General features: G+C 39.3%; 1 long non-coding RNA gene across 1 annotated transcript; it reads right to left on the reverse strand.

Annotated features, from left to right (window-relative positions):
* Window positions 1–260: 260 nt before the first annotated feature.
* LOC132882731 (uncharacterized) lies at window positions 261–7,161 on the reverse strand. Its single transcript, XR_009654219.1, has 3 exons — window positions 7,030–7,161; window positions 6,418–6,525; window positions 261–2,392 (listed from the first exon to the last, which is right to left on the reverse strand). It is a non-coding gene; the product is annotated as an uncharacterized LOC132882731 (long non-coding RNA).
* Between the last annotated feature and the right edge of the window lie 1,999 nt (window positions 7,162–9,160).

Below are 9,160 nucleotides of genomic sequence, written 5' to 3' on the forward strand. Positions count from 1 at the left end.
CTGGAATTTTTAGAAGAGTTTTTAGGTACAAATGTACAGTATCCAGGTGAGCTTATCCATTGAAGCAAGGGTGGGGCTTGGGCACAATTTATATCACTGATCCCAGGGGGTCCCCAGAACAACTGGTCAAGATACACAGAAAATCAAAAATAATCATTGTACTCGAATTAGATAGATAAGCGTTCTCACCAAAAAAAAAAAAACATCAGGAACACAAATAGAAACTAAAGGAACAGGAAGAAAGATACTATGAGCTGAAGGACATGCACTAAAATATACAGTAGCTTAGTGTTTTGATGTAGTAACAATAATATTTACTTAATTGTCTTCTTCATCCCTGATGGGACATAAGCCTGCAATGAGGTATGACCATCTATTTCTGTCTGTCATGTGCCATGCCCTCTGAGACTCCCATTCTATCTGCATTGCAGTTCTTTAAGTTCTCCACCCTGTTGTTTTTAGGTGACCTGGCATCTGCTTTCCTGGTGGTGTCCAATGCAGTGCCTTGGGATCCTCTCAGCTGGCAGTGATATGATAAAAGGCAAAGACTTCATAGTCTTTTTTTCATCTTCACAACATTGCATGTCTTTGTCTTGCACTCAGCACCAAGGATGCCCAAACACTCACCCATGCTTTTATTACATCACGATGAGATTACTGGAATGCTCCGTTCATTGGTTTTCTAGTCAAGTCAATTGCTCAGCTTCAATATATTCAAAACTCTCCTCACCTACACTAAATGCTTAGTACACATCATCCCTATCCTCCAGAACCTCCACTGGCACTGTTCTGTATCGCATTCAGTATAAAATAATTCTGTTTACATTTAAAGCACTCCATCGTTACACTCCTCAATATCTGATGAAATTACTTCAACCCTACTCTCCCATTCACAGTCTCAGATTTTCATCTTCTGGTTTGTTGTCCATCCCCAAATTTAAACTATCTGCCACTGGTTCCAGAGCATTTCGGGTTGCAGCCCCCAAGCTGTGGAATTCTCTCCCTCATTGTTTCATTCAGGATTGTCCATCTCTTCACAAATTAAAAAATCATCTTAAATCTTATCTCTTCTCTCTCTGCTATATCACTGACTGTTCTGTCTTTTTCAGTGCTTTGAGCTAGTCTGTTGTCTGTGTCACATGTAAATTGTCATTTTGTTTTCTGTGTCTCCTACCTGTCATGTTTTCTTTTGGTTGATTTGCTTCTCTTTCTGTAGCACCATTACTTTGTAAAGTGTCCTTGGGTTGATGAAATTAAACTTCTTGTTGTCTGAGTTAATTTAATTTGAGTCTTCACTAAATAAGTCTCCATGGACATCTTTTCAAGGAAGCTCTGCATTAAGGTAACTCTTTAAGGGACTTAAAAATGTGCAAGCTCTTATGCTTACAATTGAGTGTAATTTAGCTTTTACCAAAAATATACCTGGTACCACTAGATTTAGCTCAAGTTAGGATTACAACTGTTTCTGGCATACCTTAGGACATGGCCCAACCAACTCAGATGGCCTTGCTGGATCTCTTGGACAATGTCACAACAACTTCTTGTCTATGATGTGGCTGATTTTATTCGGACAGAAGATGTTGAAATCAAAGGTGAAATGCTTCTTTCTGTCTCATATCTGTCTTTGTAACCTTCCAGCTCTCGGAGCCATCGAGGAGGACAGACTTAATGTTGAGATTTAAGGCTGCAGTAGTTTTGACAAGTTTGGCCTGGATGTCCTTTTCTGTCCCACTGTCAATCACACTGCCCAGATGGGTGAATGTAACCACAATGCAAGACATAATATCTAATATAAAAAGTTGTGTATACATAAACCTGGGTAACAGGAAAGATATGTGAAGAAAACCTACAGTGTATACCGTACAAGCACAAACTCTGCTCAGGGGAGTTGGGCAAGGCAGAATAGATGTAAACAGTATGGAGAAGTGAAGAAATATGAAGCACTTTTTTCTAATTAAAGCATATTAACAATAGTTTCAAGTAAAATATTGCTTAGGCAGTAGTAATTAAAACCATCTTCAACTGATGAGCTCTCACAGTAAGTGACCCTGCACTTGTTGGTGATAAGCAGTTGGAAAAAAAAAAAGCTGTAGGAGTATGGAGAGTGAAGAAAGAGGGATCTGGGAGATGTCATCTACGCCTCTCTCTCAATGCTGGTGTGAAAGTGTGGAGATTTCTGATCACAGCCCTTCTGATGACAGGCATTTTCCAGGCCTGGACCACCACAGTCACAGCTGCAGGGAATGTAACCAGGTTTCCCCTGATGTATCTGTGAAGGGATAGTGTCCACATAACTGATCTGGAGTCTGTGCATAGCTATCGTGCCCAGCTCTCAGGCTGATAACACCAGCTGAACCCATGTCGTCACCTTCAGCTGAAGATTCAGCAGTATCTGAAAGTACAGCAGGCCAGAGATTTAGAGGGTCAAGCATGTGCACTTGTGTTTTTCAGCAGCTCACAACTTTGATAAGGTTGAATGCCTGAACCAAGGCTGAGATGTTCAGTCATCAACACTGGTCTTATAATGAACAGATTATCAATGCAAGAATTCATCATGAATGTGCTATTTACTTAGAAATGCACTACTCAGATAATACACAATCATTGGGACAATAAGCACAATTAACATCTGAGCAATTATGTTTAGGATATTTGCTAAGTGGAAAAAGATCAGCTCCAAGATATTTGGTAATTCATTCTCAGGTTACCTTCATGAGCCACAAATTTTAGTCAAGGCTTAAACGATGTAGCACATTTTGGTTGTGTGGATGTAGCAAATTGTCAATTAACTTTGTATTTTTTTGAGGAACTTTATCTCAGGAAGTTCACTTTGAGAATTTTGCTTCAAGAACTCTAACTCAGTTCACAATTTTTTTCCCCTTCAAGGCTAAATTGACATATTTTAAAGGTAAAATTGCCTAATGTTTATGAAGTATAGTTGTTAATGTTTTTCATGAGGTAAAGTTTCTGAGCTGCAGATCTTGAGGTAAAGTTCCAGAGGTAAAGCCTTTTTTGTTTCAGTTAGCTAGATAAAATTGTTGACTTTAGTCAGCAAAAGAATAAATATTCTGAATAATATAAGTGCATGCATTAACAGATATTGAAAATCAATGTTTCCCTATGCAAACAAGCCGCTGACTGATTCGTATGTTAGAGAGACAAGTCGCTGAGGTAAAAGTTCTTGAGGTAATGAGTCTAAGCTAAAATTCCTGAGGTAAAGTTGCTGAAATAATGTTTCTTAGGTAAAGTTCTGAGCTAAGGTTCCTGAGCTAACGTTCATGTACTAAAGATTTTGAGGTTAAGGTCTTGAGGTAAAGTTTCTGTATTAAAGTCTTTCTGAAATAAAGTTCTGAGCTAACATTATTGAAGCAAGGGCCCTTCTTGAACTGATGCTCTTGAAGTAAAGTTTCTGAGCTAAAGTTTCTGCGCTAACATTCTTGAAGTAATGTTCTTGAGATTAAATTTCTGAGGTAAAGTTCTTGAGGTAATATTCCTGAACCAAAATTCATGAGGAAAAAAGTTCCTTTAAATGTTTATTTTATTTTCATGAGCCATAAAGTATATAATCCTTTTTATTTGTTTACAACTCAATAATGGATGTATTGTTACTGCATCCCACTAACCTATTCATTGAATTTTTTTAAATGCCCAAAATATCTTCTTCTCAATTTTAACAATATAAAAATAATTAGGGGAATTTACCTCAAAACCTACCTTGTTATTCTCAAGTGCAAAATAACTTACTGAAATGTTTCTTAATGACAATTTCCTGAGGTAAATTTGCTGGTCTCATGCTTAGGATACTAACTCACTGTCCTCTAACTTGCATTATGCTCACTAGAAAAGCTCAGATGAATGTGGCTCTTTAAAACAACACCCAGTGTTCATCTGTCCATATCAGTGTTGTGGCGCTGCTGAGTCTTGTGCTGATAACTGGAAGTTTCTTGAACAGATGAAATAATGTGAAGGCCTCGCCCAAGGAGAACTCCTGAGACTAGGATGCTGCTGTCTGGAGGCCACGAGCCACGTTTTTCATGAAAGGATGTTTGGGTTTCTTACATGGAAAAAAAATGGATCTGAAGGGATATGGTAAGATGAAGACTTATCACTTGTCACAATCAAAAACAGTCACATAAGGTTTCCCAACATCTAAACATTTTCCCAATATTCAAACTGAATGGACAATACATGTGTTAATTGTGGGCATCCCTTTACCTCTATAAGTTATGTTCACAACTTTGCAATGAATAGATTTTATACCAATACAATACAAAAATTATTTAAAAAAATATCCAGTGGAGGGTGGCAGTGTGGGTAGCATTGTCAGGTCACAGGTTCTGGGTTCTAGACTCAAACCAGTTCTTCACATTATAGACCAACTTTGCTGGTCTTGAACCAAAAATAATTTACATCAGGGGCTGGGGCAGAATTATCATGACCAAGAAGACCACCTAAAAGTTTGTGTCCACCATTTTAAAAAAACCAAAGCTAGTGAAAGCTAGTCTGATTAATCCAAAGAAGTAGAAGAAAAAAAAAAGAGACAATGTAGTCCTCCATTGTTGTTGTTGTTGTGCTTGGCACTAGCTGTGCTAGCAGGGCAGGCAAGCAGGGTCAGCTGTGCTAGTAGCAGGGATATCGGCTTGGAAAGTAGAGACATATACAGTGATGACGTGGCTACTCTCCAATCTGTGGTAAAGCAAACCGGTTCTTAGAAGGTTCACAAGTTGAACCAGCATTAAACCAGCACTAGCAGCAGCCCAGACCTAGCACTTAGTTCACATTGGTGGAAAGGATATAAGTGTGGAGTTTTGCATGTTCTCCCCATGTCCTTGCCGGTTTCCTCTTGGTTCTCTGGTTTCCTTTTACTTCCCAAAAACATGGTGGACCGACTATGCTAAAACTGCCCGAGGTGTGAATGTGTGTGTGCAGGGTAGTCTGCAATCGACTGACATCCCGTCTAGGGTGTATCCCTGTCTCACACCCAGAGTTCCTGAAATACAGTGGCGCCTCCAGAAATATTTCATAGGGGTGGCCAGATGGGGACACTTAAAATCTTGGGGTGGCACACCAAAACTAAAAGCCATAATTTCAGGATATCATTATACTGTTGTAGTAAACCGGCCAGTAGAAAACTATCAGAAAGACTTAAGGAAATGCCTATTGATATACTTTGGTTTATTGTGTTATATTTAATGTTACTAATGATCTAATGTGCATAGACTAATAACAGTACAGTTAACATTTTGAGTTCCACAATAATTATGTTTCATTGTGTAATGAATATATAAGGCATAAGGTGTACATTTATTGTAAACAAAACAACTACTGGAGACAGAAACAATCATATATTTGCTTTATTTAACAGGAATTTCCCAACAGGGATCAATAGTCTCTGATTCTGCTTAGGCAATACAGTATGCTTCAGAACAGTTTTATTCGCCTGTTGCTGTGTTTTTTGGCAAATACATTCACAAAGTCATCAAGGTTTATGGCCTTAGCCCTTCTTGATTCTACACTAAGCACCCCCAAATTGCTTAAACGCTCATCGGTCATTGTACTTCTCAAGGCAGTTTTGATTAACTTTAGCATAGAAAAACTGCACTCACAGGATGCAGTGCTCACAGGTAACGCAAGAGCAATTTTGCACAGTTTAAACATCTGATGGAAGACCTCCTTATATGACTCCAGAAATGCGGCGAGCTCTATTAAAAAGCACACGTTACGACGCATACTTCCCCCTCTTCTTTTACTAAAGAATATTTTGACTTATTTACTTACTGGTAGTCTTCTCCGTCTTCTCTCTTAACTCCTTTTGAGGTCATTATTTACCTGTGTAGGTACAAGCGGCGGTCACGCGCACACGCTGAGCCGTTGCTGTAGGAGCGCACAAAAGCGGCCGGGGGGGGCTGCTGTGAGTGAGGGAAGATGATCTTCCCTCACTCACCGAAGATCAAGAGCATCTTGCCTGGCTGGCTGTGCATTTGGGATGAACTGCATAACTGAGGCTACTACAATCTATACTGGCCAGTGGGGTGGCCAGTAAATTTGTAGGGGTGGCCACAGCCCCCCCGGCCACCCCCTGGTGGCACCACTGCTGAAATAGGCTCCAGATCCAAAAGGATTGCAGCACATGGATCAATGATAAATGGTAGCGTAAGCATCACAATGAATACTGTCTCTCCCAGTAAAGATGATTGTAACCCTAGAATACGTTTGAAAAACTGAACATTTATTCTAAAATATAATTTTTTTTTAAAGGCAGGTTAGAAATATTGGCCCACATGGAATGTTTCATTTTATTTTTTGTGTTGTTCCTGGGTTATGTTATGGTTTATCCTAGGTAAAATGTCATGTTTATTTAGTTTGGGTGTTGGGTTAAGAGTAATGCTGAGCACAGAGGCTGACAGCTTCGCCAACCTTGTTTAGTTTGATGTCCTTTGCAGAGGAGATGAGACATGACTGTTTGTTGTGTTGGTCACTGCCACATGCGTATGTCTTTCCCAGACTGTATCCTGCTGGCCAGACCTGAGAATTCACAGTGATCGGGTCACTATGTGCATCCAATGACTTCCTCCCTCTCTGCCGATAATGACTTTAACACATTTACTTCTAGCCATGGGTGTCCAGAGCAGCTGTAGTGTGGAGGCGCGGGAGCAGACAGCCATTAATTGGTCTTCCGCTTTTCCCGAACATAGTCCACCAGCCAGTATATTAATATATAATATATTAATTTTGCACAGGAACTACAAAGCTAATATACAGTAGCTAAAAAGTAACAAAAGATTATAGCCTCTAGTTTAATGTTGTGCAAACTTCATATCTAAATCCTCAAACACTGGCTTTAAAACGCATCTAGATATTAGACTTGCTGATGACACTGTAAGATGCATAGTTATATAATATAACAATTCACAAAAGGACATTATAGAGATAAGAAGATTCAAAGCATATTGATTGTTAAAACAGGCCCAAAGTGTGCAATAAATAAATTAAAACCATTCCCCACACCATTACACAACTCCCACCAACCTGGACTGTTGACACAAGACAGGTTGGATCCATGGATTCATTTCTGTTGGCACCAAATTCTGACCCTACGATGTGCCTCAGCAGAAATCAAGATTCATCAGACCAGACGAGGTTTTTCCAGTCTTCAGCTGTCCAGTTTTGGTGAGTCTGTGCCAACTTCAGCCTCAGCTTTCTGTTTTTGGCTGACAGAAGTGAAACCTGATATGGTCTTCTGCTGTTGTAGCCTATCTACAGTTGTGGTCAGAAGTTTACATACAGTGACATTTCTTTGAACTGCTCTTTTTCTTTGGCAGAATGATTGTACAGCATACATATTTAATAAAAAAAACACACTAGAATTTGGTGCAGAAAAGTTTTAATTTTCTTTGGGTTTTCTAAAATCAACATAGAGTCAAAATTATACATACAGGGTCAAAAATTTGCATACATTCACTTAGATTATTAACTCAGAGGTGCTGAAACTTTCAAAATATCTCTTATCTTGCCAAGGCCAAGGTCTCTTAACTTCCTGTTAGTGATCATGACTGACTACAGCTGGTAGCTTCTCTGTACCTTCATAAAAGGGGTTTGTTTACAGCACTTATTTGATTCACCAACACATAGTAAAATGGGAAAGTCCAAGGAGCTCAGTGCAGATCTGAGAAAGAGGCATGTATACACAACTCTGGAATGTCTCTTGGAGCCCTTTCTAAACAACTTCAAATTCCAAGATCATTTCAGACAATTGTATCCAAGTTATTGTGAGGTGTAGTCACTTTGCCAAGCCCCTTTGTCTCAAGAAAACCCAAACTGTCACCCTCAGCTGAAAGGAAATTGGTTTGGATGGTCAGGAACAACCTGGGAACCACCATGGCACAGCCCTGCCATGAACTGGAAGCTGATGGATCACTATCTACAGTTCTGATCACCATGGACTGCTATCCAAGAATAACCCCCTGCTCCAAAATTTACACCTTCAAGCTTAACTAAAGTTGTAATATTGTTGACCCTGTATGTATAATTATGACCCTGTGCTGATTTCAGAAAACCCAAAGAAAATTAAAACTTGTGCACCAAATTCTAGTGCTTTTTTCTTTAATGAAAGATGTATGCTGTACATTCTGCCACAAAAAAGAACATTTCAGAGAAATTACTGAAAGCCCAAATATTGCCATGACATTCATATCCAAGATGATATTCATGGCACTGTAGGTAAACTTCTGACCACAACTGTACGTCAGGGTTTGATATGTTTTGCATTCCGAGATGTTTTTCTCCTCACCACAATTGTACAGAGTGGTTCTCTGAGTTACTGTAGCCTTTCTGTCAAATCGAACCAATCTGGCCATTCTCAGCTGACCTCTCTCTTCAACAAGGTGAAGAGAACTGCTGTTTTACTGGATGCTCATTTTTTTTTATTGCACCATCTTGAGTAAACTCAGATGTGTGTGTGAAAATCCAGCAAGATCTGGAGTTATAGAAAAACTCGAACCAACCCATCTAGCACCAACAGTCATGCCATGGCCAAAATCACTAAGATGACCTTTTTTCCCCATTCTAATGATTGATGTGAACATTATTCAAAGCCCAAAGCTGCTGGCCAGTATCTGCATGATTTTATGCATTGCACTGTTGCCACATGATTGTCTGATTAGATAATTGCATGAATGAGTAAATGTACAGGTGTTCCTAATACAGTGCACAGTAAGTGTAGTTCCAATGTGATTTGGATATATATATACACTCACCGGCCACTTTATTAGGTACACCCTAATAAAGTGGATAACTGCATAAAACCTGCTGTTTTATGCAGTTATCTAATCAGCAGCACAAGGCATAAAATCATGCAGATACAAATCAAGAGCTTCAGTTAATGTTCATCAAACATCAGAATGGGGAAAAATGTGATTTCTGTGACTTTCACTGGGTATTAGTGTTGGTGCCAGATAGACTGCTTTGAGTATTTCACAAAGTGCTGATCTCCTGGAATTTTCACACACACACACACACACACACACACACACAGGTGGCAAATACAAAAAAAAAAAATTGAGTGAGCGATAGTTTTGTGGGTGGAAACATCTTCTTGATAAGTGAGGTCAGAGGATTGGTTCGAGCTGCCAGGAAGGATATAGCAACTCATATAAAATCA

This window comes from Neoarius graeffei, chromosome 3 (assembly GCF_027579695.1).
Source record: "Neoarius graeffei isolate fNeoGra1 chromosome 3, fNeoGra1.pri, whole genome shotgun sequence".
In the NCBI taxonomy this organism is placed as follows: Eukaryota; Metazoa; Chordata; class Actinopteri; order Siluriformes; family Ariidae; genus Neoarius; species Neoarius graeffei.